Source organism: Triturus cristatus, chromosome 7 (assembly GCF_964204655.1).
Source record: "Triturus cristatus chromosome 7, aTriCri1.1, whole genome shotgun sequence".
Lineage (NCBI taxonomy): Eukaryota > Metazoa > Chordata > Amphibia > Caudata > Salamandridae > Triturus > Triturus cristatus.
The window spans coordinates 404,421,747-404,449,711 of record NC_140590.1 but is presented as its reverse complement, the minus strand read 5'-3'; the positions used below and the strand labels follow the sequence as shown (position 1 = coordinate 404,449,711).

The 27,965-nt window shown below is 52.0% G+C and overlaps 1 protein-coding gene across 1 annotated transcript in view; it reads left to right on the top strand.

The window, feature by feature from the left end:
- The first annotated feature begins 6,328 nt into the window (after positions 1-6,328).
- The window catches only part of CHMP2A (charged multivesicular body protein 2A), a 310,318-nt gene continuing 288,681 nt past the window's right edge, over positions 6,329-27,965 (top strand). The window contains exon 1 of the mRNA XM_085616658.1: positions 6,329-6,347. The gene's annotated coding sequence lies outside the window, so the exon portion shown is untranslated. The remainder of the gene's footprint in view (positions 6,348-27,965) is intronic.

Here is a 27,965-nt window from a genome sequence, read left to right as displayed (position 1 = left end):
CGTTTCCTGTAAGTAAGCAAAAGATCTGATCCCCCTCGGGCCCCCACAGGTCCTTCACCTGGGAGATCCCGATAAGGTCCCAGCTACCGAACCCCTTTGTGTGACCCAGGCTTCCCAGTCTCTCCGACGCCCACAGGGGGGTGGCCAGGGTCAAAGTGTTGGACCAGCCCAACTTACGATGTGCAGCGTGCCATATTTGCACCGAGTGCTTCGTCGGTCCGGTGAGTTGAAACTTGCCGGGTTTAGAGTACAGCGCGACATCGTAATTCCCCCCCAGGAGCAACCATCTGTCCATCCCGTAACCTGGGTCATTCCCATCACTATATGTCCCCTGATTGATCGCTGAGAGGTGAGCGGCCCAATAGTACTTGCGGATATCCGGGAGGGCTATCCCCCCGTCGTACCATCCCAACGTGAGTTTTCGCAGCGCTATTCTAGGCGTACCCGACCAAAGGAGGGCTCGCTGCGCCACCTCTGTAGCCACAAAGTAGGAATTGGGCACCAAGTCTGGATAGTTTTGGAGGGCGGATAAAAATCTAGGGAGCGCCATCATTTTAAAGAGGGCCGCACGGCCCAGCAGTGACAATGGCAGTCGCTGCCAGGAAGTTGAGTCACGCTGGAGCCGTCGCAGTGGCGGCAGTAAATTCTTTTCAGACCGGAGAGTCTTATCCAGAGTGACAAACACTCCGAGGTACCTGAAGCCGTCCTCCGCCACGGTAAGCGGGCAGTCGCTGGGAAGCCTGGGAGGGCTGCCATGGAGGACATAGAGGACGGATTTGTTCCAGTTGATGCGGAACCCCGAGTTCCGCCCAAAACTAGTAAATATATCCATCGCTGCCACTATAGATCTCTGCGGCTGGGATAAGTAAAGGAGGATATCATCGGCGTATAGCGAGATTTTGTCCTCCCAGCCGTCCGTCCATCGTATCCCTGTGAGGTAGATGTACTGCCGGATCCACGCCGCCAGTGGCTCAAGGGAGAGCGCAAATAGGAGAGGCGAGAACGGGCATCCCTGTCTGGTGCCCCTCTCCAGGGCGAAAACCTCAGAAACCTTGTTGTTGACTACCACCTGGGCCAGGGGCTCCGAGTACAGGAGGCGAACCCATGCCATAAAGCGTGGGCCGAAGCCCATTTTGCGGAGTACCGCCATCATGTAGGGCCATTCGAGAGTGTCAAAAGCCATGGTGGCGTCAAGCGACACCACCACCGCATCTTCCTGGATCGTGTGGCATCTCCCCAATACACCATTCAGGCGGCGGATGTTTAGTGCCGTATTGCGATGGGGCATGAAGCCGGACTGGTCCGGATGGACCAGCGTGGGAAGGACGGAGTGAAGCCTATTGCGAGAGTTTTTGCAAGTATTTTCGGCTCTGCGTTGAGCAGGGAGATCGGTCTATACGATGAACAGGCCTCTCTCGGTTTCCCTTCTTTTGGCATGGTCACTATAGTGGCCAGGCGCTGCTCGCGTGGCAATCTCCCCGTCGCCGTGCTTTCCTCGAACATACGGAGGAGGTGCATGCTAAGGACGTCGGGCTTCAGCTTGTGGAGCTCAATCGGCAGACCATTAGGTCCAAGAGCTTTACCCGGGCGAAGGTCCGCGATCGCACGTTCCAGCTTGGTCGCGACAAGATGGGCCTCCAGGGCTTCACGGTCGGCCTCCGACAGGCAGGGCGTGCGAATATCTGCGAGCAAGGCATCCGAGTCCTCCTCCGGACGGTCCGACCCTATTCCGCCGCAATTTCTCGGGGCTCCGTTACCACGTCTCCCGACGGCGTCATAATATCCGGCACCACTGTAGTGGCCCTCTGTTTTTTCTCGAGCCAAGCGATAAGTTTGCCCGCTTTGTCGCCCTGGTCATATATCCTGCCCACCTTGTGTTGAATGGCAGTCTGGGCAGCGTGCGTGACCAGCTCCCTATACTCCGCGGTTTTAAGGCGCAACCGGTGCTGCACCCCCGGCTCAGTATCCGTGCACGTGGCCTCTTCAAGTGCCCTAAGGTCCGTTTCAACCGAGGCGATCTGCGCCACCCGTTCCTTACGGCTGCCGGAGATGGCCAAAAGGGCCTCTCCCCGCAGAACCGTTTTAAAAGCCTCCCACAGGGTGACCGAGGAGCTTATCGACCCGACGTTTAGCTCGAAGTAGTGCTCGATAGAGCGGGACAGCTTTTTTCGCATGTCCTCACTCTTGAGACGCCAGGCGGGTATAGGCAAGACACAGCCCTCCCGGCCACCCCCCAGCGTGAGGTGCATGTATACCGGTGAGTGATCAGAAATGCCGCGCGCCAGGAGGGAGGCCTCCTGTATGGTCATGTCAGGCTGTAAGGAAGTCAAGATGTAATCTAAGCGGGAAAAAGAGCGATGAGGGCCAGAGTGGAAGGTAAAGTGCCTACTCGTGGGATGCAACAGCCGCCAGATGTCCGTGAGTCCGAAGGCTTCGAGGAAGTCCGCCAGCCACCTTTGCCCCTGAGGCGTTTCCCTGGGGGGATGTCTATCAAGGGTTTCGGAGATCACTGCATTAAAGTCACCCCCGATGATCAACGTCCCGTCGGGGAGGGAGAGCAGGAGCTTACCCAGGTCTACATACGCTTGAGTCTGAAGGCAGGGGGGGGATATATGCAGAAATGAGATTTAACCGACGGCCAGCCCATCTCCCCGATAGGCCCGCAAAGCGGCCCAGTGGGTCTGTCTCCGTGTGGTCAATGTGGAGTGGCAGGGAACGGCGAAGCAAGATCCCCCCTCCCCTAGAGCCAGAGGTGAAGCCGGAGTGTACCGCTAGAGTGTATCCCAATCTGTTGAGGGCCTGACATGTATTTCCCATCAAGTGCGTTTCCTGCAATAATACTACATCCGGGAGGTGGCGTTTGATAAACTGTAAGACAATGGTACGTTTGAGCCCATCCCCCAGCGCATTAACATTCCAGCTAAGGACCCTAAGGCTGTCTTCCCAGCTACTAGCCATACTCATTACTGTAGGAGCCCGCCTGTCTCCGAGTACCGGTGCCGCCTGCCACCCCTTTCATACTATCAGTGTGTGACCATACCAACCGTCTAACTTCCCCCCCCCTCCCACCTACCCCCCCCAACAGCTCAGAACAATATACATAACAATCAGGACTACACTTCGTGGATCCGTCACCGTCTGTCTTCCCAGCCCGTCAGTAACCGCTGTAACATCCCTCCGAACAGACGCCCCATCCCCCACCCTGCTCCTTTTTAAACTACCCACTGCCCCAATTAGCAGAGCGCCTGTCGCCCGACCCACCCCGGAGAGAGTGACCGCCCCCCCCACCGGAGAAACTCTGTTAGGGAGAACGTAGGCCGGCCCAAACTCCAGCCGCCATCACTGTGTTACCCCAAACTATTGGTCCCTTAAGTGTGTGAGTCAATCAGGGGTCTATCTCAAGATCATTAAGGGAGGGAGCGCACACGCCCGCCTCACAACCCAGCCACATCAACCAGGACCCCAGTTCATGCCATATACAATACTGTTCGGTGTGGCCTGATACCATGTTCGGAAGTCTCATCGTGCCGCTGTGTCCGGGAGAGAGTCCCAGCGGGGGCTGTTCGATCTGGACCGCCACGACCCCTGACTCTGTTCGGCTCTCACTGCTCAACCGTCCACTGAACCGGGGGATGCTGCTCCTCCCTGCTGCGTGTGGTCACGATCGTGCCCCCTTCGCACCTCCGTCGTCGCCGCATCGAGCCACTCCTGGACCGCCGCCGGCGAGGGGAAGATGTGAGATTTGCCCTCCGCAATGATATTCAGTTTAGCGGGGAAGAACATCATATATTTTATACCTCGTCCCTGAGTGCCGCCTTGACACCCAGGAACGAGCGGCGCTCCTGCTGAACCCGCAGCGTGAAATCAGGGAAGAATCTGATGGTGGCCCCTTCGTACTGGAGATCTCCCTGCTGCCTGGCCACCTGGAGGATGGCGTCCCGGTCCCGATAGTTCAATATCTTAGCGATAATTGTCCTCGGCGGGGCCCCCGGCCTGGGTCTAGGGAGCGGGGCTCGGTGAGCACGCTCGATGGTGAAGAGCTTTGAGAGCCTTCTGGGCTTCAGATGATGTAGAATGAGGTCTTCCAGAAAGAGCTCCACGCTGCGCCCCTCCATTCCTTCCGGCACACCTACTATGCGGATGTTACTCCGTCGTGCCCTCCCTTCCTGGTCCTCGAGCCGAAGGGCCATTTGGCGGTGTTGGAGAACGAGCTCGTTTATGCGCCTCTCAAGCCGTTTCTCTGAGGCCTGTAGGGCCTTGATGTCAGTCTCATTAGCTTTCGACCTCTCCGTAGTCTTGCCAAGGTCCGTGCGCAGCAGATTAACCTCAATCGAGATCTTGTCCATCTTTGTCTCAAGGTTAGTACCCAGCGTCTGTATCGCGGCCATGATGGAAGTCAGGGAGGGCTCCGCATGCTCCACAACGGTTTACAGCGTCGCCCCAGACTGCGCCTGACTGGTGGGCACCGCGTATTTATCCAGTTTATTGGCTTGTGTGGGTTTCCCCACCTTCAGGCGCATGGTGGATGTAGTCTGCTGCTCCGCCAAGGACCGTGGCCCAGCCCGGGCGCCGGCAAGCACCCCCCGAGCCTCGTCTTCACCTCCACTCCCCCGGGCGTTGCCCCGTCACCGCACCGCTGGCCGGCCACGTCGCCGCGGTAGAATCACCGGCGTTCACACCACCCATCCACCACACCATGGACCGCCTTCCACCTCGAGCAGTGCAGCCCACCGCTGGCGGCCGCCACAATAGGGGTCCCTCAAATGCTGGGCGAAAGGCCGTGGGCTCGTTAACGTCGCTCCCCCGGGGCAGGCCCCACCGGCTCACCTGTGCTACCGCCGCCAGCTGAAGGCGCCGCCGCAGGCCCACCACCCGGGCTTTATTCCAACCATCAGTATCGATCGCCCAGGGCCGCCTTTCTCTCCGCCACACCGCCAACCTCAATAATGCCTCCACGGATGACCGGGCTCCCCTCGCAGGCCTGGCGAGTCCTTGCGCTGAGCTCCACCCCCGGAGCCCGGCGCGTCGTAGGCCAGCCGCCTCCACAGGCCGGGTCGAGAGTTGCGTGGCTCTGCCCCCCGCTCCGGCGTGCTCCCTGGGGTCTCCGCAGATGTCCGCCAGCGGCCGGGCAGTGATGACATGCGGCAGCAGCTTGGTTTCAGCCCGCGATAGTCCGCCCTGCGCCGGCCACACAGTGGATTTAGGCCTCACGCCGGGACCTCAGGTAGCGGCCACCCCGCGCCTCGGGCTCTAGCTGCCTACCAATGCCACCGCGGCACGAACAGTTGCTGCTGCCGGTCTCCCCTTAGCCTCCGGACGCCGCTCCAAGCGCCGATCAGCCGCGCTACACTTAAGGGAGGTGGCGCTTTGACGTTGGTGCGCGCAACCCGGAGAAATGGACGGATATTCGTGGGTAGTACAGTAGGCTCGGTGGAGCTCGGTCCCTAGTCGGCCATCTTCCTCGGTGCCTGGCCACGCCCCCCCCTTGTGACCCTTGTTGTTTGATATTTCTGGGCATCCTCGTCAGAATCCATCCTCTTTCATTTGGTCAGATTTCCCTTAAGCATTTTCCCTCTGTACCAATGAGAGGGTGTTTTAGGTATTGCCGAAATGACTCCCTTAGCTCAACTTTTTAGTCTGTTCCTGTGCTCACTCTTCTATATGCGCTGCTTCGGCCAAGCTCCTAGCCCCACAGTTCTGAGCCTCAGGCGTCATGCAGGGCGCCTTAACCCATCCGCCTGCAGCCGATCACCATTCTCACTGCTTATGCGCTTTTGCGCTCACTCCTGCTCACAGCACTTCTGACTCCAGGAAACCCCCGGGTAGCCAGAAGGCAGATGTCCTGTGGCAGGCTCCTCTGGCCCCTCCCGAACAGAATATTTCCTCTCCAAAATGAACAGGTAAGGGTGTTGGTGTTTAATATTTGGCAGGGGGCGGCAGGATTTTGGCGGGGGTTAACAATCCAAGAAGGGGCAGAGCAGAACAGCGGGCCGAGCAGGGCTCTGTGGGGAATGCGAGGGGAGGGGCGGTTGGCATTCTGCGGTGTTGACTCCACAGGCTTTGTCCGCTCTCACTCACCAGAGTGGCCCCCTCACCACTCGTCTTGTTCGCTGGTCCCTCGGGAACAAGACGTACCTTCACTGGTCCCTCGCAGTACCAGTCACTATTCCGGCGGTTTTCAGTTTTTGGCGATATTTCGGCTCTGCTTTCCTGCTCTCGGCTCTCCTGCTCGCGGTCCCGCTGCCGCGCTCTCTCTCACTACCACCTTTAGTTTCCTGCAAGTTTCTGCTTCGTTTGTATGAAGTTCAAGCAAAGGATCCTTTACATCCTCTGCGTCAGTCTGCGGGGTGAGTTGGAGAGGTTAACCCTTTTTTTTTGTGTGTGTTTTTGACTGGTGTCAGATTTCGTTTTTTTAGTTCAAAGAGTTTGAATTATTCAGACTGGACAAATGAGTATTGAGTGTTTGTTGTTAAGTTTAGCCTGACCGTCCTGTGAAGACAGACTGAGGGAGGGGGGGGGCAGTTAGAATCAGAATCCCCTCGCATCCACCCCTGCACCGGCACCTCACCGTTTGTCCCCCGAGCCTGCTGCTGTAGCCACCTCTGCTGCCGGTCGCTGTCAGGTGACGTACAGATTACGTGCTCCTTCCCGCTGGCGGGAGCTCCTTGCCAGGTTCTTTGTTTGTTTGTTTGCACTTCACTGGGCTCTTTGCCAGGCACCGTGACGCGACCAGTGCTTTCAGCCGCCTTTCGCCGGCTCGCCACCACCTCCTCATGAACCTGTGAGGTGCGGTGTGGGAGCCGCGGTCCTGGAGCTGCGGGAGCCGCGGTCCCGGAGCCGCGGGAGCCACACAAAGCCTCAGCGTTGCTCAGCGGTTTACACGGTTTAATCGCAGCGGTTACATGATGCGGGTGGGGAGCAACGGGCTGGCAGTGGTGAGCGGCGGTGAGCGAGCGGTGACTTTCCAGCTCAGGCTCCCTGCTCCCTCTCCATTGGCTCCTCCTCCAATTCCTGCCACTGCAACTTCCGCTACTTAAAAAAATAACATGTAATTTATGCAACAAGTGAAAACAATACAAAGTACAGCTACTGAATAACTCCTAAAGCAGACTCTGGCAAGGGACCTTGAATATGTTACAAATATAGTTACATTCAGCACATAGCTTCAATTTCAAGGAACAAATTAATAAATTTTATTTGCAACTTTTACAGCACTACTAAAATTAAATCTGTTTTGTTTATTTTCTAAAAGAGGAAAAACACCAGCTAGAGATGTGATCTCAAAAGCTCATTCATGGAAAAAAAAGCAATGTTTTGCAAGCAGGCTGGGAACCAGTAATGTCAAATTACAGCTTAGCTATGCTAACCTAAACACAGTAAATAAACCTTATTAATAATTAATAAAACACTTTCTCAAAGGTATTCCATACTATCTGAATAACTATCAATGGCCAGGATACACTATTATAAAACTAAATATAATACAGAACAATTACCTAACGATGTATTAACATTGTTCAGCATACAGCAATACTGACAATTCTACAATCAACAGTGGCCTTAATTACTAATCACATGGTAGGCTTTTCATCACTGTCAAAAGAAGGAAGAGGTGGGGGGACCAGGAGCTAGTTGGTGGTCCAGTGCCCGCGCTCCAAACTAACTATGAAGTCAACAAATCAAGGAGGGCACTGTTCCAAGGTGAGTAGTGCAAGTCGTCACTAACTCACTGCAGGAGAAGAAAGAAAAGGAAACAAGGAAAAAAGGAATCCTAGGTCTGGGACTCAGTAGGGAAGAACAAGTCTTGTCTCTTTTAGTCCTCACGCACCCCGAGGGATGTCATGCTTCATCATCGGGCAGTTGCTCCTCGTCGGGCCGGCGCTACAATGCCCTACGGGTCCCCTGAAGGGTCACTTTTTCGGAGATCTTTTGAGAACTGCCGTTAGGTGCATGAGGGTGTGTGGAGTGAGTTCTATGTGGAGAGTGACAAAGTGTGTGCAAAGAGTTAAAACTGTCTAAGGGTTACCAAAAGAGATACTTTAATACGGTGGTACCCTTGGCAGAGTAAAAAACCCATAGGTTGGGAGTTACCCCTGAAGGTGTAATGAGTCCAGGTAACTAGGAGGTCGACATGTTTCACGCCTCCTTGGTCATAAAGATCCCTGGCGTTTCATCAGGACCAGACTAAAGCTGTGAAGGTTGTGTGGTGCACGTGCGAAAATCTAAATAATAATACTAATGAGAGGGTCAAGTTAACTCTCTGGGCGATCATTGGGGCCATCAACTAAGAATCCTTTAGTTAAGGCTACAACTTAATAATTGTGTCCACTCCTGATCGCGACCTAATGGGGGAAGGAGACATTCTCCATAGGCTATTGGCGTAGGGTGCCCGCACCTTACCGGGACTTTAGCTCGGGTGTCGGCTCATCTAAACCTGCCCCGTCCTGACACCTGCCTGAAAGTGAGGCTTTTCCTCACACAAGTTGAGCACACAAGATGTCTGGAGACATTTAAAAACAATATTATAAAAAATAGCACCCTCCTTTTTAGGAGCCAAACTACACAGCTGCAACCAATAGCCTAAACTCTTATTAAGGAGATCCATGTCCTAACGAAGCCCCCCACAAGTTCCAACCAATTAGGGCTGAAACGTGCGGGTTTACAAATACTATCAAGGAGCAAGATATGTATTGCTAAGTACTAAATAGTTGGTCCCAAACATGTCAGGAGCCTTTTAACTCAATAGTGTGGTAACACCCTTCACCTCAACACTTAGCAACAGCAGTCAGCCTTGCTGGAATTAAGTGGCAAAGTACCAAAAAAATGAAAAGTGAAAAGGAGCTCCCATTTCAAGGATATGAGGCTGCTATTTAGTATTTAGTATGTAAAGGAATGGAACCCCGGCCTCAACACTGTTTTGTAATGTCTCATTGGGTCTCGCCTGAGACAGCGCTTGCACTGTTGCTTGCTAGTCTATTGTTCTTTGTCACTCTCATTTCCTTTGATTCATTAGTCAGCAGCAGCACGCATTCTCATTTCCATTGTTTTTTTTAGTTAATAGCAGCTGGTTTTATTTTGCCAGTCTTTTTTGCTACAGACAGCTTGGAGAGGATTTGATTTCATTTTCTGGGTAAAAAGGCATTGGCAAGGCTAATGGGACTTGTCTATGCGAAATCTATTCTCGTCAATGTTTTTTGTGTGTGTCATCCATCGTTTGGAAAAGAATGGGTAAAGTTTTGTCTCTAATCACCATTCTTACCTCAGACTTTAGGGGCTGAAGTCAGTTTAATGCCTCCAAGCAAGGTAATGGTTTACTAGTGCCTGTGCAATCTTTCATTTTTTCTACTAGTTGCGGTTGGGAACCTCAACCTGTAGTCAGCACCAAGCCATAATCCAATAATTCAAAACTTTACAACGGGGTGCACCAAGCCATAGTTCCACCACTGAAGCTCTCACACAGCTCTGCCGATGCACCTCATGTGGGATGTATCGCTCATCTTCTGCTCTAGTGTTGAGACTCTGACACAGCTCCACCGATCCAACTCGTGTGATGTCCCCCTCATTGTGTGGTCCAGCGCTGAGACTCTGACACAGCTCCGCCGATGCACCTCATGTGTGACGTGCAGCACATCTTCTGTTTCAGCACTGACTCTCACACAGCTCCACTGATACACCTCATGTGTGATGTGGCTCTCACACAGCTCTGCTGATGGGTGATGTGCTTCTTTACTTCTGTTCCAACACTGATACTCTCACACAGCTCTGCCAAAGTACCTCATGTGTAAAGGGAAGTTCATCTGCTGTTCCAGTGCTGAGAATCTCACACAGCTCTGCTGCTGCACTTCATGTGTGATATGCCGCTCATCTGCTGTTCCAGCACAGAGACTCTCACACAGCTTTGTCAATGCACTTCATGTGTGATGTGATGCTCAGATTCTGTTCCAGCGCCAAGACTCTCACACAGCTCTGCTGATGCCCCTCTTTGTGATGTGTGCAATAGTTGCAGCTATTTCACCACCAAGACTGACAAACAGTTTTTCCAGTGTTCCTCTTTCCGACATGCACCACGACATTCACTATTGAAATAGCAGAGTGGTACATGTTGGAATAAGGTCCTTTGGAAAACCAAAGTCTCACACACAACTGCGTCAATGTACTCCATTTCTGATGTCTAGCGCTCTGTGCTATTCCATCACTCTAGTCCACAGAGAGGTGCACTCTAATTCTGAAGTTCGACATCACTATGACCTACATTGCACACAGCTTTTCTGATGTATAAAACTTTTGATGCACAGCAACCCCTCTAGTAGACAACACAGCAAAACACTGACAAAGCCAAATGGCTCTATTATTTGGCCTTTTCTATGTTTTTTAAGCTATGTTGTACAGCGGCATGGCTACTGTGCAGTGTGGCTGAAATAAAGTGCCCAGTATTGAACACATCATAGCATTTATTTTTATTTTCAGCCATGCTGCAGTGTAACCTAGCTAAAAAACACACATTGACAAAGCCAATAGATCTCACACAGGAGAGACCCATTGGCTTTACTAATGCTTATTTTTGTTTTACACGCTATTGTTGATGAAATTTGCATAGATTTCTTACCAAAAAATTGAAAAACCATTTTAGAATAAATGCTTTTTCCCGTTACAAACTATTTGACATGGTAAGTGTCTGATGTGTTAATTTAAAAACCGCTAATTACTTTAGTGACTTGCTGCCCACAAGAATCAAGAGGGACTGTGATTTAAGAAAATAAAATCATAAAGGAGTGGAGAACCTATTTTTCGTGTACATGTACTTGACAAAGGCTCTCTCAATGTAGTGTTTCTGCTTTGGCATACCATGCTTTATAACCTCCTGGACTTTGAATTTCCACTGTGAGCGAGTCTTTGGAATGGAGTCTCACCCACAATAAGCTTATTCTAAAACTAGACTTTTTTAAATTTATTTATAGAAAACTGAACCAGGATGGCTTCATATCTTGGTAATGTAGCTTTCCTATTTTTTGGAATAATACATAAAACAGTATACCAAACAATATGCTTTAGTCAACCCCAATTCAAAGGATAACATTTATATCACACGGAGTCACGTATTCCTGTTCGAAAACTCTTCTTTTATTCAATCAATCAATCAGGTGTTTGTTAACGTGACTACTTGCCCGTAAGGGTCTCAAGGCGCTGGGGGGGGAGGTAGCAGGTTCCAGTACATCAAGGAGAGGGTCTGTCGAAGAGCCAGGTCTTGAGGTTTCTTGCGAAGATGGGGAGTGATGCTGTCTGTCTGAGGTGGAGCGGAAGGTCGTTCCAGGCTCTGGCCACGCGGAAGGAGAAGTAGTGGCCTCCCGATCTGGTCTTTCTGGTGCGGGGGACCACGGCGTAGGAGAGCGGGGCTGATCGTAGGGTCCTTTGGGGTGCGTGGAATTTGAGTCGGCTGTTCAGGTATGCTGGTCCGGTGTTGTGGAGGGCCTTGTGCTCACAGGTGGGTTAGCACCTTGAAGGTGACTCTAGCTTCGATGGTGAGCCAGTGGAGTGTGAGCAGGTGCTGGGAGATGTGGCAGTGTCTTGGCAGGTTGAGGACCAGTCTTGCGGCGGCGTTTTGGATGTTCTGTAGCTTGCGGGAGAGGTTTTTGTTTATTCCGGCATAGAGTGCGTTGCCGTAGTCGAGCCTGCTTGTGACCATGGCGTGAGTGACGGTCTTTCTGTGTTTGAGGGGGATCCATTTGAAGGTCTTACACAGGAGGCGGAGGGTGTGGAAGCAGGAGGATGAGACTGAGTTGATCTGGCGGTCCAGGATAATTCCCAGGTTGCGTGCGTGGTCTGTGTGGGTGGGCGGGCTTCCGAGGGCGGGGGGTCACCAGTTGTCGTTCCAGGCGTCTGGTTTGGGCCCATGATGAGTACTTCCAGTTTGTTGGTGGTTATTTGTAGGCAGCTGTTTTTCATCCATTTGGCGACGGCTTCCATGCCTTCTCGAAAGTTGTGTCTGGCGGTGTTGGGTTTGTTGGATAGGGAGAGGATGAGTTGGGTGTCGTCTGCGTATGACACAATGTTGAGTCTGTAGGTTCTGACGATGGGGGTGAGCGGAGCCATGTTGACGTTGAAGAGCGTAAGGCTGAGGGTGGACCCCTGGGGGACTCCGCAGGTGGTAAGTGTATGGTCCAAGAGGAAAGGGGGGAGTCTGACCCGCTGCGTTCTGCCGGAGAAGAAGGAGCGGATCCAGTCGAGGGCCTTATCTTGGATCCCTACGTCGTGGAGTCTGCGTATTAGGGTGCGGTGAGAGACTGTGTCAAATGCCGCTGAGAGGTCGAGGAGGATAAGGGCTGCTGTTTCTCCTGTGTTCAGTAAGGTGCGGATGTCGTCTGTTGCGGCGAGGAGGGCAGTTTCCGTACTGTGTTTTTTTCCGAAGTCGGATTGGGAGGAGTCGAGGATGTTGTGCTCTTCGATGAATGTGGCGAGTTGGCTGTTGATGGCTTTCTCGATGACTTTAGCTGGGAACGGGAGCAGGGAGATGGGTCTGTAGTTTTTGAGGTCGGTGGAGTCCGCCGAGGGTTTCTTCAGGAGGGGGTTGATCTCAGCGTGTTTCCAGTCGTCGCGAAATAAGGCGGTTGCCAGGGAACTGTTGATGGTGTGGCAGAGCATGGGTGCGATGGTGTCGGCGGCGCTTTGAAAATGTGGTGGGGTGAGGGCAGGGGTCCGTGGGGGCCCCGGCGTGGATTGACTTCATCGTCTTCAGTGTGTCTTCGGTGGTGAGGGCTGTCCAGTTGTCGATCGCTGGCTTCAGGGTGTCGGGGGTGGTTGGTGAGGGTTCAGTGTGTTGGTTCTTTATTGACATAAGTTAATAAGCCTAGTCAATGCGTTTCGTCCATAAGGACTTCATCAGGGTTTGAATTTTTGCGAACAAATCCGTATATCCAATCACTATGGTTAAAGCCTCAGTACCGCACTGTATCTTCCCTCACATAATAGTCAGAAAAACTTCTGGTTCTACTTAAAACTCCAATTTCAGTAAAATCTTTTTAATTAATTTGTGTTGTATATCATCAAAAGAGTGTCCCTTCAATTGATAATAAAAGATCTTTAATTCTCTGGAGGATTTGTATCACCAAATGAGTATCAGCCATTGTCTTTGCGATTCAGATAATTTCATTAAGAAGAATGTATCCTGCAAATGAAGTGGCTGTCTTTTGAAAGCAACGTCTCTCACAAATTCTTAGGAACCAAAGTGTTGACACATGCACCGGAAATTAGGCAGAAAAAAATCAATAATATTAGCTTTTGTAATATAATAATGTTCTTTTTCAAATTAACTATATGCAATTTTGAAACCCAATACTTCCATTTCTTTCATGGAAGTTTCCGAAAAATAACCGAAAATCTTCAGTGTAGTGGAAAATCACCTTCATGTTCTGAATGCAATGTAGGGCAGTGCCACATTCTTCTTTTCCTTGTTCAGAAGGCGCTCCCAGCATTGAAGTCATTTCCGTTCAAGATGGCCGCTCCTCCATAGACTCATGTGCTCAGGTGGCATGGTCAGATCAGTGGTTGAAACTTGACCCTTCCTGATGCACACTCTGTATACAGTAATGCCCACAGTTGCCCACGTTGTTGAATTAGCAGGGTGAAGGTAGTGTGCTGGACTGAAAAACTGACTATTATATGTCCGTGTCCTGATTTGTGAAAGTGTTTGCACCGTGCATTTGTCACAGAGGTTGTTTTGCTTACCACCGCCACACTGCCTCTACTTTGCGAGGATTCACCCTGGCAGGAACGTACCTTAAATACAGTTCAGAATCAGTTATTTCTTTTATTTGTGGAGCTCAGCTGTCCTTATTGAACGTTGTGGCCTTCCTTTGTGTGAACCCACGTTCACCTGTCCTTAGCGAGTGTGCTGTATATTAAGCCCACCCCCATTTGCACGCCTTGGATTTGGTCATGCAGCCTTCACTTTGGATGAGGGGATTATTTTATACTGGGTCTGCCACGGTTTTCCCCAATAAAAAAATGCGTTGTGTATGTAAGTGCTATATTTTGCCACCCCTAAGCTTGGTCGGTTTTGCATGTTTACTTCAAATTAATCAGTAAAGGTATCCACGGGAATAAACGTGGTTGGTGCTTACTTATTGTCCTTCGCATACAATGTGCCAAATTAGTCTGAGCTCCATTCCACATTTTCATGTTGTATGCTTCAATAAGTGTCTGAGGCATTTACTTTTTATCCCAGCAGAATAGAGTGAGGTAGGCAATGACTACGGTTGCTTCCGAGGCCCCACCCAGGTCCTGACATTGCATTCTATTAGTATTCGTATACTGCTTGCCCACTCACTGCGAGGCCCAATAGCACTCTCTGAATGGTGACTGAAGGTAGTAGCTATGCCGTTTGTATAATCTACAGGCGTTTCCAATGACTGGCGCGGCGTGAGCGACCCAATAGCTCTTCAGCTCCCTGTGAGCCCAGCCTAATAATACAGAGGCTTTAGCTTGGTTGAATTATTATACGTGTACCAAGATTTAAAAGCACATACTCAAAATGAAAATGTATGCGTTTTCAGAACTCAAAAGCTGATGTGTGGAGAAAAATGATTGAATTTTTCAAATGTACTTAAAGCTTGTATTGGAGATTAAGAGACATTTTACTCAAATAATTTTTTTGGCTTCCAAACTGTTGTTGAAATCCCAAACGTAAAGTAGCCGATATCACGCAGTCTTGTTGTTAGTATTAAAATCAGCATCTGTGTCACCCGGATGCCTTGTGTCAACCCCCCGGCTTAAGAAACCAGTGTATTTTGATACTTATGCCCTCAGTTTAGATGAAGGGGAAAGTAACCCGCGATTTTCAGACTCTTTGTGGTGTTCAATAACTATTTGTACCAGGATGGTGTGAGTATATTAAAGAGCAGTTGTTCGATGTTCTCTGTTCACTTGCTCTATCCCCTTAATATAAATGCTTTTGTGGTTCCAGTGGGTGCCATGTTGCGAGGTTATTTACGCATAAAAAATAGCATTTCCCTTGCCCAGTGTGAGAGTGTGTACTACATCTAGGCACACACTTTCCCTCAAATTAGTGTATGGGCCATGTGTTGTTAAAAGCTCACTGAAAATTGTATTTGATTTAAATATTTGTAAAGCGTTACAACAAACAAATGATGGACGGAATGCTGACAATGCAGACATTCTCCCCCAGTCAAGAGATCTGGGTTAAATCCATCGTTCTTTTGCCCACTACGCCACCCCAGTTCAAACATGGCCATATGCAAATCAGTCTTGACCCTGTGCCTCATGGGAACAGTCCAGCCCGAACTGCCAAGCCATGTCTTCCCTGGACCGGAATCAAGCATCCTAGGACCGGTTTCTGGCTATCAGCCGTCATCAGCCAGGATAGCTTGACTCCAGTGGCGTAGTGAGCACGGGTCCCACGTCTGGGAATACCCATCCCACTTAGGGCGAAAAGCGTTACAACAAACAAATGATGGACGGAATGCTGACAATGCAGACATTCTCCCCCAGTCAAGAGATCTGGGTTAAATCCATCGTTCTTTTGCCCACTACGCCACCCCAGTTCAAACATGGCCATATGCAAATCAGTCTTGACCCTGTGCCTCATGGGAACAGTCCAGCCCGAACTGCCAAGCCATGTCTTCCCTGGACCGGAATCAAGCATCCTAGGACCGGTTTCTGGCTATCAGCCGTCATCAGCCAGGATAGCTTGACTCCAGTGGCGTAGTGAGCACGGGTCCCACGTCTGGGAATACCCATCCCACTTAGGGCGAAAAGCGTTACAACAAACAAATGATGGACGGAATGCTGACAATGCAGACATTCTCCCCCAGTCAAGAGATCTGGGTTAAATCCATCGTTCTTTTGCCCACTACGCCACCCCAGTTCAAACATGGCCATATGCAAATATGGGGCACAGGGTCAAGACTGATTTGCATATGGCTGGGTTCAAACTGGAATGGCATGGTGAGCAAAAAAACGATGGATTTAGGCCCAGATCTCTGTACTGGGGTGAATGTATGACATTGTTCTGCATTCTGTCCATCAATTGTTGTTTTTGCATTTGTCACCCCGAGTGGGAGGGGTATGCTCAGACGTGAGTCCCTTGCTCTCCATGCCACTGGAATCAAGCTATCCTGGCTGACGAGGGCTGAAAGCCCGAAACCGGTCCTAGGATGCTTGTTTTCAGTCCAGGGAGGACCTGGCTTGGCAGTTCGGGCTGGACTGTTCCCGTGGGGCACAGGGTCAAGACTGATTTGCATATGGCTGGGTTCAAACTGGAATGGCATGGTGAGCAAAAAAACGATGGATTTAGGCCCAGATCTCTGTACTGGGGTGAATGTATGACATTGTTCTGCATTCTGTCCATCAATTGTTGTTTTTGCATTTGTCACCCCGAGTGGGAGGGGTATGCTCAGACGTGAGTCCCTTGCTCTCCATGCCACTGGAATCAAGCTATCCTGGCTGACGAGGGCTGAAAGCCCGAAACCGGTCCTAGGATGCTTGTTTTCAGTCCAGGGAGGACCTGGCTTGGCAGTTCGGGCTGGACTGTTCCCGTGGGGCACAGGGTCAAGACTGATTTGCATATGGCTGGGTTCAAACTGGAATGGCATGGTGAGCAAAAAAACGATGGATTTAGGCCCAGATCTCTGTACTGGGGTGAATGTATGACATTGTTCTGCATTCTGTCCATCAATTGTTGTTTTTGCATTAAATATTTGTAAAGCACGGCTGTCGCTCCGTAAGGGAGCATCCTGGTGCTTCACAGCAGACACCAGCTTAATGGGTAGGTATTGCAGTGGGTTGTTCTAAAATACAAGTCTAGGTCTCAGCTGCACATTGACAAAGCCAATAGCTCTTGGCAGGGGTGGCACTAGACCCGAACTTCGGGGGGGCCTAACACTCCCAGCTAGGACTGGCTCCTGCGCTGGGGGGCAACAGTCTTTTTTGGCACCCCCTCCCCCAGTGGTGTAACGAAACATGAGGGGGTCCCCCCGCATGTATATCTACATGTCCTCTCCCCTCGACCCAGTCAGGAGTTCTCAGGTCAGGGTTTCCCTTCTGTGCACAGTGCCTGGGGGCCCCTGGAGTTCAGGGCCCCTCCACATCGCAGGGGCTAATGTTATGCCACTGCCTACCCATGAGCTGCTTCTCCATGAATTCCCTTTTAACACTGCAACACTGCACCTCATCTCGCCACAGCCCCTCTTTGACAAACATTTGATTTTTTTTATAGTGTTACTCATAGTTCAGCCACACTCAGTTCTGTGTTCTGCATGGTACATGTTGTTTACTGCAGGCACATTATCTCCACGCTACTTTGAGGACCCTAAACTGCCACTAGAGAAAATTCTAATCTCTCACCAGTAGGAACATCAATCACCAGAGTTATCTTGCCATTTCTATTGTTGCTGGAAAACTGCTGGATGCCCAAGGAAGTTCAAGTGCTTTTGAACCTAAAGTTATTTTTAAACACAGCATCCCCCCCTGCCACCACCAAAGTCAGCACCAGGTGTGGCTGCACCACCCTAAAGCCAGCCCTGCTTCCAGCAATGGGGCAGGACGAGCATCTCCAGAAATGGGGTCGAAGCTAACATCATAGCCATTTTATGAGGAAAAAGAAGTGACAAATTATTACCTACTGGCAGCCGCCAGTAGGTAGTTATAGTTAGGACCTTGTTTCTATTCAAAAAACGTTTTTTCTTTTCCCAATATCTTTGGCGCCGGTTGACGAATCTTCGCGAAATTTTCAAAACGTTGGTCCCGCTCCGGTCAGCTCCCATCATGAAAGTTTCGGGATGATTCGCCAAGCGGGGGCTGAGAAAAAAGGAGGGTCCCAAAACGCGTTTTCTCTATGTTATTTCCCATAGGAAAATTTAGACATGACTACAGGCCGAACTGCTGAACGGAATTACACCAAATTTTGCAAAAAGGTAGCCCTTGGTTCAGAAAGAGACCTTTTTTTAAAATGGTGTGAATCCGTTCAGTAGTTGCTGAGAAATTCAAAAAATAAGAGTCAAAAAATCAATTTTCCATAGGAAGCTTTATGCAAGGATACAGCCAAAACTACTGAACGGATTTACCCCAAATTTGGCAAAAAGGTACTGCTTGGCTCAGAAAGCAACCTTTTTAAAAATGGTATAAATCCGTTCAGTAGTTGCTGAGAAAATCAAAAATAAAAGTTTCGATAATTAGAGACGAGGAGGGTCCACGGATCCACGCGGTGGATTCGCGCACCCTCCCGACCACGAGCTTTATTCTAATTGGCTGTCAATATTCCAAACCAGGAAGTGTTGGCAGCCATTTTGTGACTCGGTAGAACCGAGTCAGAAGAAAACAGGGAAGCAAAGGTGACAAAGAAGAAAAGGGGGCAGGGTAGAAACACCCAGACCCCCTAGGCCTGTTCAGGGGGTCCCACAAGGACCCCCAGTGCCCAAAAAAGCATTTTTTTAAAAAACAAAAACAGCGTAATGCGCGCTGGGAGCGCAGATCCGGACGCATTTTTTTTTTTTAAAACGAAGCAAGGGCTTCCTCGCTTTGTTACTTTTAACCCCCTGGTGGGCCAGGTCCCGGGGGATTTGTTGAATAAAAAGCGGGGGCCCGCGGAGGCCCCCACAGCCCCAGGGACCGCCACCTCCCCGGGGCTATATTTTATAAATAAAAAAATGTGTGAAGGGGCAGCAGCCCCCCCACATGCCCCGGGGACCACCACCTCCCTGGGGCTTTGGAATTGTTGGGAGGGGGGCTGCGCGGCCCCCCTCCTGGAGCCTGTGATGGCCCTGGTAACCGCCACCCCCCCAGGGCCGGCTCCTACAGTGTCCCGGGGTGCCCACCCGGGACACTGTTGTTTGCTACGGCAGGGTGGAAGCATGGTCTCCCGCCCTATCGTAGCAAACTCTGGTTTGGATTTTGGAAGAGAGTGCAGGGAAACCTGCTCTGTCTTCCAAAATCCAAAGCAGAATTGCTTTTCCACACGGGGAGGGGCAGGTTAGCAGCTCCCCATGTGGAAATGCAATGCCGGCTCTCGCAGGATGCGGGGAGCCGGCGGGACCGTGGGGGCATTGGGGCTCCCCCACGGTCCCCTATGAAGTGCATAGGCCCCGGGGGATGGGGTCCCTGGGGCGAATATAAATTACTGGTAGGAGCCGGGTTTTTTTAAGAGAAAAATTTGGAGTCGCAACTCTAGCGCGGCCCCATAGTGTGCACGCGAGGGGTGCTCGACTCCCAGCGCGGCGCCATGGTGTGAACGCGAGGGGTGCGCGACTCCCTTCGCGACCCCCTGGTGTGAACGCGAGGGGTGCGCGACTCCCAGCACGGCCCCCTGGTGTGAACGTGAGGGGTGCGCGACTCCCAGCGCAGCCCCCTGGTGTGAACACGAGGGGTGCGCGACTCCCAATACAAAAAAATAAGAATTTTTTCATTAAAAAGCTATATTATATGTTAGCATCTTGGGTGGCTCTAAAAAGAGCCCTTGTGTGTATTGGGAGATTTTTTTAGCTACATGTAAGTTTTTGAGAAAGACTCTGTTTCCCTCATCTGTGAAATGTACACCATCTCTCCTGTATATGCCATCCATATTAAAACGCAGATTGTTGTTGTATATGGACCCCATACTATGGTCTCTGAGATAAGCAGAAACAGCTTTATTGACATTTTTTTTTAGCTTTCTCAATCTGAGGACAAAATTGATTGGACCACTTCCATTTCTGTCTTTGGCATATGTTAGAGTAGACAAAGGCAGTTTGGAGGAAAAGCAACATCAATTCTGCAAAGGTGTCCTTTATTAGCATTTCCAGACCTACCACAGTCAATGGGCCCGATTCACAGAACTAACTTAAGAAAAAATCCTAAACTTACTACCATTTTCGTATTCACAGCATGCACTTACTCATTTTGGTATTCACAGAAGACACGTACTCACTTCGGTATTCACAGAAGTTAGGAGTCCTAACTTTACTACTACTAAATTGAGAAAAATCCTTATTTTAAGACTTTCGGTATTCACAGAAGGCATTTAGGAGTCCTAAAGTTAGGAGTCCTAACTATACTCCTACTAAACTGAGAAAAATCCTAATTTTAAGGCTTTCGGTATTCACAGAAGGCATTTAGGAGTCCTAAAGTTAGGACTCCTAACTTCTGTGAATACCGAAATGAGTAAGTGCCTTCTGTGAATACCAAAATGAGTAAGTGCCTTCTGTTAATACCAAAATGGTAGTAAGTTTAGGATTTTGTCTTAAGTTACTTCTGTGAATCGGGCCCAATGTGCCTAGGTCATTGCCACCACAGTGCACAATCATGAGGTCAGGGGGTTGGAAGTGCATAAAGGATTTAACCAATGGCATCAATTGGTGCCACTTCAATCCTCTCTGTCCAATCCATTTAATATCTACATTTTGTAAAGCTATGTCTTTGTCAATACCTCTGCTTACAGCATACTTTTTGCACCAGAAAACATAGCTGTGTCCAACAATCCACACTGAAAGCATCTTGAAGGGATCTCTGTAGGTAATCAGAAGATGTCTGTACCTGAGGTAGGCAGGTGGTAGAATGAAATCCATCTAAAATGGTGGACAAGATGCTGTTTTAAAGAAAGTAGATATTTGATTGGCTGTTTAAGAACACTCTACATTCAAATATAGGGTGCATTTTACTTTGTTTAGAAAGCATGTTTCTTATTGGTTATTTTGAAATGTTTGAAAGGTACATCAGAAAGGATAAGGGCATGCTTTGCAAAGCCAACTACACCTGCTGTTGTTATTTGCAACATTGTGTGGTGAACTTGTGACCTGGCAGCTAAGTTGAATGTTGCATGACCTGTTGCTATGGAAACTGATATTAAGGACAAGGGGTGAAGATTTCAGTTAAAAAGTATTATTCTCTGTGACCAATGGAAAATCGTTTTTAAATTTGAAAAACACTGGGAAGCAATGTCATTTGTGGGTTATGTGTATATGTATGGAAAATTAGAGGGAAAGTTTGCCATTACTGGTTTTACATTGGAGAGTGTGCTGATCTACATTCTCTGTGACTATAAGAAAATACTGACTGAGTGTGTGAGATTTTTCATTCAACAGATTTATTTAAAAGGTGAGTTATATTTTATGGTTTAAATCTTTTATTGGCATTTCAAAAATATACAACAAGGCTCCAACCCAAATAGATAATAACACCTTGCTCAGTCTCTGAATGGTGGATAGGTCCCACACTTCTCTGCCGCAGTCTAAATCAAACGTGGACCAATCTGGAGACTCCATAGTAATCCCCCATTAGATGCTGTGGAGCAAACTATATATCGAAGATGAAACCCCCCTCCCGTACCCCAACCCACCCCCTCCCCCCGTTCCACGTCCATCTGTCCCCCTTCCCCCACTGTCTCAGCCGCTCCCAAGCCCTACCCCTCCGTCCGCCCCTCGGACAGCCGCAGCAGGCGCAAATAGCGAGGACAAGTAACCTCCCTGAACTCGGAGGACAACAATGCCAGAAAAGGCCTCCACAACTCCCCTTATTTGGAGCCCTCCCCGGTCAGTGTTAGTGTGAGTTTTTCCATGCCTAGGACATGCCACAATCGGTATAGCCAGCCCGTAAACGTTGGTGGGTTGGGAGTGCGCCAATGAGTAAGTATATTCTGTGTCGCTGAGCCCAACGCTATGGCAATCTGTCGTCCCCTACGCGATGTCAAAGGGTTTGGGAGGCCCAACAGTGTGTACGCCGGGAAGCGCGGTATCGTAGTGTCGAAATGCTTGTCCACCTCGTTGAGCACCTAGGTCCAGTATGGCTGGACACACTCCCAAAGCAGATGGGTCAAGGTGCCTATCTGCCCACATCCCCTCCAACAGTGTGCATCTCTCTGCCCATCTATCGCATTTAAGCGCTCCGGAGTGTAATACCAATAGGTCGCAATCTTTGTGAGGGTGTCCGTGAGTCCCATGTGGTACGCTGAGTGTCTGGCCCTGTAATATATCCCCCACCACTCCTCGTGAGTCAAATTCCTACCGAGCTCCCTTTCCCAACGTGTCCGTCCTGCATTGTAAGTGTGCGCGAATCGCATTTGGAGCATTCTGTACAGATCAGAGATTAGCTGCTTATCTGATGATCGTGTTATTAACCATCGCTCGTACTGGGAGAGCCGCCGGTCCGCAAATGGGCGGACCCGCCCATCGAGCGCCCAATGTCGGACCTGGAGGTATCGGATCCGTTCCTCCTCCGGTAACCCGTATTCCTGCCTGAATTGCTGGAACGGGTGCACCTCCTCCGCATCATACATATGATAGAAGAAACGGCAGCCAGCTGGTTTCCACCCGCTGAAGGCCGCCGAGTCCATTCCAGGGGTGAATTCCGGATTGTCGAACAGGGGTGTAAGCGGGGAGGGAAAGGTGGTGAGATCATGAGGGATGTTAGTTCGATCCCAGATTTCTAAGGGAACTCGAGTGATGTGAGAGGCGTATAGATTGGGGGGCCTGTGTTGCTTCCGCAGGAAGGGGATTTCTTGTAGAGGCCGGGCTGCTACAGCCTGGTCTTGAAACAGCCAATGTTTCTCCAACTCCCAGTGGCTCCACTCCACCAGATAGCGTAACTGTGCGGCCCGGAAATAGAGCTGAAGATCAGGGATCCAGAGTCCCCCGGTTTCAGGTGCGAGAGTGGACAATGACCTCTTCATGCGCGGCTTCCGCCCGTTCCAAATGAACTGGGCCAACTCTGATTGAGTCTGCTGAAGCCATCCCACCGGCGGATACAGAGGAATGGTCCGAAAGAGGTAGAGGAGCTGTGGTAGTATGGTCATCTTGACCGCCGCGACCTTGCCCAACCATGAGAGGGGATAGTGCTTCCACTGCCCTAACTCCCTGCGGATCCTCTGGCGCAAAGCGGCACAGTTGAGGGCCACCACTCGCGAAAGCGTAGGATCCAACTGAATCCCCAAATAGGTTTTATTTGAACGGGAGGGAGCTCTGCAAATGTTCCCGGGTGGAAGGAGTCAGGGAGAGGCCAAGAGCCACCGACTTGTTCGCATTCACCTTGAACCCCGCCTCTCGTGCAAAGGCGTCCAATTCCGCCATGCACGCCGGCAGTGCCTCCTGCGGGTTTGATAGAGACAATAGCACATCGTCCGCGTATAGGCTGACGGTGTGAATATACCCCTCGAACCTAATAACGGAAATTCACGGATTTTGTCTGATCTTCTGGGCAAGGGGTTCCATATATGCAGCAAAAAGCAGCGGCGACAACGGGCACCCCTGCTTCGTGCCCCTCGCTATAGGAAAGCTAGTGGACGTGTGGCCATTCACCCGAACCATCGCCGACGGAAATTTGTAGCAGTTAAAAATATGGGTGCGGAATTTCTCCCCCAGCCCCATCCGCAGCAATACCTGCTCCAAATAGGGCCAGTGAACACGGTCAAGCGCCTTTTCAGCGTCGATCGTGAGCAACATGTATTCTCCCGCCGTACGAGATGCTTTCTCGACCAAATGCAGGACACGTTTCGTATTGTCGGGGGCCTGACGTTCTGGGATGAACCCCGCCTGATCCGGGTCAATTAGGCGTGGCATATACGATGCCAGTCGGCCGGCCAGGATTCCTGAGTAAAGCTTAAGATCGACGTTCAACAGCGAGATGGGGCGGTAGGCCCCACAGCGAGTCCAATCTTTCCCCGGCTTGGGGATGACTACTATGTGGGCCCCCAAAAGGTCTGGGGGGATCGCCCCCGTGCTCGAGAAGGAATTGAAGAGCCGAGTGAGAAGGGGTGCCAGCAAGGTGCAGAACTTCTTATAGAAGATGGCGGTGAAGCCATCCGGCCCAGGGGCTTTCGCCGGTTTCAACCGGGAGATAGCAGCAATCACCTCCTCAGGACGGATGTCTCCATCCAGCTGATCTGCCTGGACCTTGGTCAGAGTTGAGAGCGTGACCGAGTCCAGGAAGGCCGCCCCACCATCGGCGGTCAACTGAGAGCCAGTGTATAAGGTAGCGTAGTATGCGCGGAATGCTTCAGCTATGTCCCTGTCTTCGGTAACTCTCGTGCCGTTCTCCCGGCAGATTCCGTGGACCCCCTGGCATTTCCGGACCTCCCGAAGTTTGTGCGTGAGAAGGCGCCCGGACCTATCCCCTCCCGTGTAGTAGGCATGTTTTAAGCGAAGGGCAGCGCATTACGCTCTATCCTGATCAAGCGCAGCCAGCTGCTGTCGAGTGGCTCTCAGCTGCCGCCACACCCTAGGGGCCCCCGTCCTCTGATGCATCCGCTCCAACTCCTTAGTTTTTTGTGTAAGCTCCTCCCGCTTGCGTCGCCGTTCTAGATTGTCAGCAGCAGAGATAGCAATGAACTCTCCCCGAAGGACCGCCTTCATCGCCGCCCACTGTGTCGCTAAGGTTGTGTCAGTATTGGCGTTGTAGGCAAGAACATCTGTGATCGACCCACGAATCTGCCCCATCACCTCCTCCCGGTGTAGCAGGGTGTCCCTAAGGCGCCATATCCTATCTGGTCGCACCACCGGCAGCAGAGTCAAAATAGTAAACACCGGAGCGTGATCCGAAAGCGAAGCCACCCCTATCTCTACCGTCGTAGCCATCTCTCTGACCGCGGAGGAAACCAGAAGGTAATCCAGCCGCGCATATGTTTTATGTGCATGAGAGTAATAAGAAAACTCCTGACTCTGCGGGTGGAAACTACGCCACAAATCATCAAGCCCTAAGTCTCGTAGACGGTCAAGGCCCGCCGCTGAGAGTGCACCTGCCTGATGTGTGCGCTGACAAGATCTATCTTGTATGTTATCAAAAACGAGATTCAAATCTCCCCCCAAGAGGATATGGCGGTCGCTCGTTGCCGTGACTTCCGTGAGGGAGGACTGCAAAAAGCGCTCCTGACCCTCATTGTGAGCGTAGAGAGAGCCGATGGTAAAGGTTAGGGCTCCCAAGGCAAACCTGTAGATCAACAGCCGTCCTCTAATTTCTGCCTCCTTCTGCAAAACCTCCCCCCTAAACCGCTGGGCCACCAGGATCGCTCACCCCCCCCCCCACAGGCAACCCGTTCAAAAATCCAGTGGTGATGCCGGCTACAACTGTCACACAACTCCGCTGGGCGAAGGACTACGCAGACCCGCGGAGACTGTCTCTAGTGCTGCTTGCTGTCCTCTGAGGATCTCCGCCACTGGAGGTTTCTTTGCGCGCTTACATCGGCCCTGTTGGCGCCAGCCCGGTCCAGCCATCTTTGCCTCCGTTGGGCCCCCCTCAGCACCGCTGTCTTCTGCTGGTAACTCCACCCCCAACAGCTTGGCCGCCTCTGACAGGGACCGCAATTGGTAGAGTGTGTTGTCAATGCGGAACACCAAGCGGAAGGGATGTCCCCAACTATAGCGAATGTTGCACTGCTGAAGGTGCGCCGTAATCGGCTTAAAAAGTCTACGTTTGTGGAGCGTGAGGGCCGATAGGTCCTGGTATAGCACCGGCGCGTGGTCTCGGAACTTCACTGGGTGTTGTTGACGGGCGTTACGCAGTATGTCCTCTTTGGTGCGGTAGTCTTGCACACACACTAATATGTCGGGCGGAGTGGCGGATGAGGGCCTCGGGGGACCCACCCTTTGTGCCCGGTCTATCCGCAACTCCGACTCCAGTGGGCGTTCTAAGATATGATTAAAGAGCTCTTTCGTGAATTCAAATAGATCTTTTGAGTCCTCGGTTGCCTGCACTCCCCGGATGCGTATGTTGTGGCGTCTAGACCGGTTTTCCAGGTCTTCCACGTGCGACTGAAGGTCGACCTGTTGGTCATGGATCCGAATGATCTCCTGTTGTAGCGCCGCCAGCTCCATATCGCGACCATCACTTTTGTCCTCCAGCGTGGCGACCCTTTTCCCGATGCCGTCCACATCCCTGCGAACTTCCTTAAGTTCCGCCGTAAATTCGTTTTGAAGATTTTGGATATCAGCTCTCAGGCCAGTAAACATGGATTCTAGAAATGACTTAGTGATCGGTTCAGCTCCCTCTGGCTGCGTGGACGGGGGACCAGACGCAACCGCCGCCATGACCCCTGTCGAGGGCCCCACCTGTGGCTTTGCGAACAGTTCTTTCAGTGTCTTGTCTCTGCGGCCCTTCGGGGGGACCATACTGTGCCCCCGGCTCCTCCACCTGCTCGCCCGGGGGAAGTCACGACCTCGCCCGACAGCTATTCTGTGCCAGCCGCCCGTCTGCCTTGATCGACTCTGCCGTACAGTCCACTCATGCGGGTCTCACTCTTGATATCGAACCCCAACGGTCTGCTGTGGTGCGCCTGATTCAACCTTGAAGCAGTGCTCCCGGTGACTCTCCGCCCGTTCACTCCGCCGTGGTCTATCGCCCTTCGGGCGCCAAGCGCTGTCCAGCCGCGCCGCGGTCCCATACCCGCCACAGAGTACTGGATGCCGCTGGCCCGCTGGGGGAGCAGGGGCCTGGAACGCTTTACCCTCCCCCGGCGGGGCCCCCACCTCGAATCTCCTCACCGCTGCTCGGGTGTCCCCAACGTCTGTCCGTGCTATCCCTCGTCGGTAGGTCTCGTCACCAGACAACAGGCCCCAGCCTCGATGCTATGCTTCCCGCTTCGCGGAGGCAGTAAGTCCCTTACGGCGTGCCAAGTAGGCATGGGGCTCGAAAGTCTCTGCGTGCTTCACAGGGCCCTACTCCCCCTTCCAGTGCATGTGCATCCTAGATCCAGGCCTAGTCAGACGTGCTACGGGCCTGCCCTCACAGATCCCCAGCCGTACACCGCTGGGTCCCCCGCTGGCGGCGGCCGCCGCAGCTCCCACCTTCTGTACGATCGTTTGCCTGACCGCTGTAGAGGCCGGAGGGCCGCGTCGAGGCAATAGGCCCCTCCACTCGCTCCGGGCCGTCCAGTCGCTGTGTAACCGCCTCACGGCTGCGGGCCAGTCTCTCCGAGGCTCCCGCCCCCGGCCCCAGCGCATCACCAGCTGGCAGGCCCCGGGCCCATCGACACACGTCCCCTCTCTGCGCAAATCGCCAGGCCCCCTCAGGACCCCACGTGCACTCAGGGCCCGCCGGCCCCCAGCTCAGGCCTCCGTGTCCTTGGGTGTGCTATCGGGCCTTCGTCCCAGGGAAGGGCGACGCAGGTCCCCTGCCGCTGGCTCCTTCCTTCCACCCCCGGGACCCCCACCGTTGGTGCTGACAGCACGATCACTTGCCTGTCCGGCGGTGGGGCGGCGGGGTCCTGTCTGGGTCTCGTTGCTCCCAATCTCCTCCGGGGTCCCCGAGTTGCTGCAGCTGCCCCGAGGCGGCCGATCCGTATCCCACCATTCCGGGTCCGCCGCACCCGCACTGCATTCGCTGATTCCGTCGCTCAAGGGAGGGAGGAGTCCCCCTCTGCACCGTCCGCCGCCGTCGACCTCCCCGCAGGGGCTCACGCTGCCGCCGACTGGTTCTCACTGCCCCCGCCTGTCTGCCACCGCCGCAGGGCCGCGCTGACTCCCCACCAGACCTCGGCCTCCGGGTCCCCTCCTCGCTCTGCTTAGCCCGGCTTAGGATGCCGGTGTGCTCCTGCGCAGGGGTGGCAGGGATCGTCCCGCGGCTCGGCTCCTCTTATCAGTCCTCCGCCCGGGCTCCGCGTCATAGCAGGCCGACCCTGGATGTGCCTGCCCGGCCTCAGTTGAGGCGAGGCCACGCCCCCTCTCCGACAGGCGCCTACTTTCGGACCCCGGGGGTCATGTCCGCACCGGACTGCTGCTCTTGTGCCTCCTTCGTCACCACCGGCACCCGCTGGACTAATGTCGTCGGTGTCGGCCAGGTGGAAACGGCCGATCACCGGTGCTGAACTAGGCCGCCTGCGGGAGAGGCAGAACAACACGTCTGCCTAAGTCGCCATCTTAACCACGCCCCGTGAGTTATATTTTAAAGAGATTTATGTAATATAAATTTGACATTTCTATGAAACTTTGCTGGTTAAATTAATTTATGAAATGTACAGATATATATTGGGATAATTTTATTGTACTTAAAGTTTG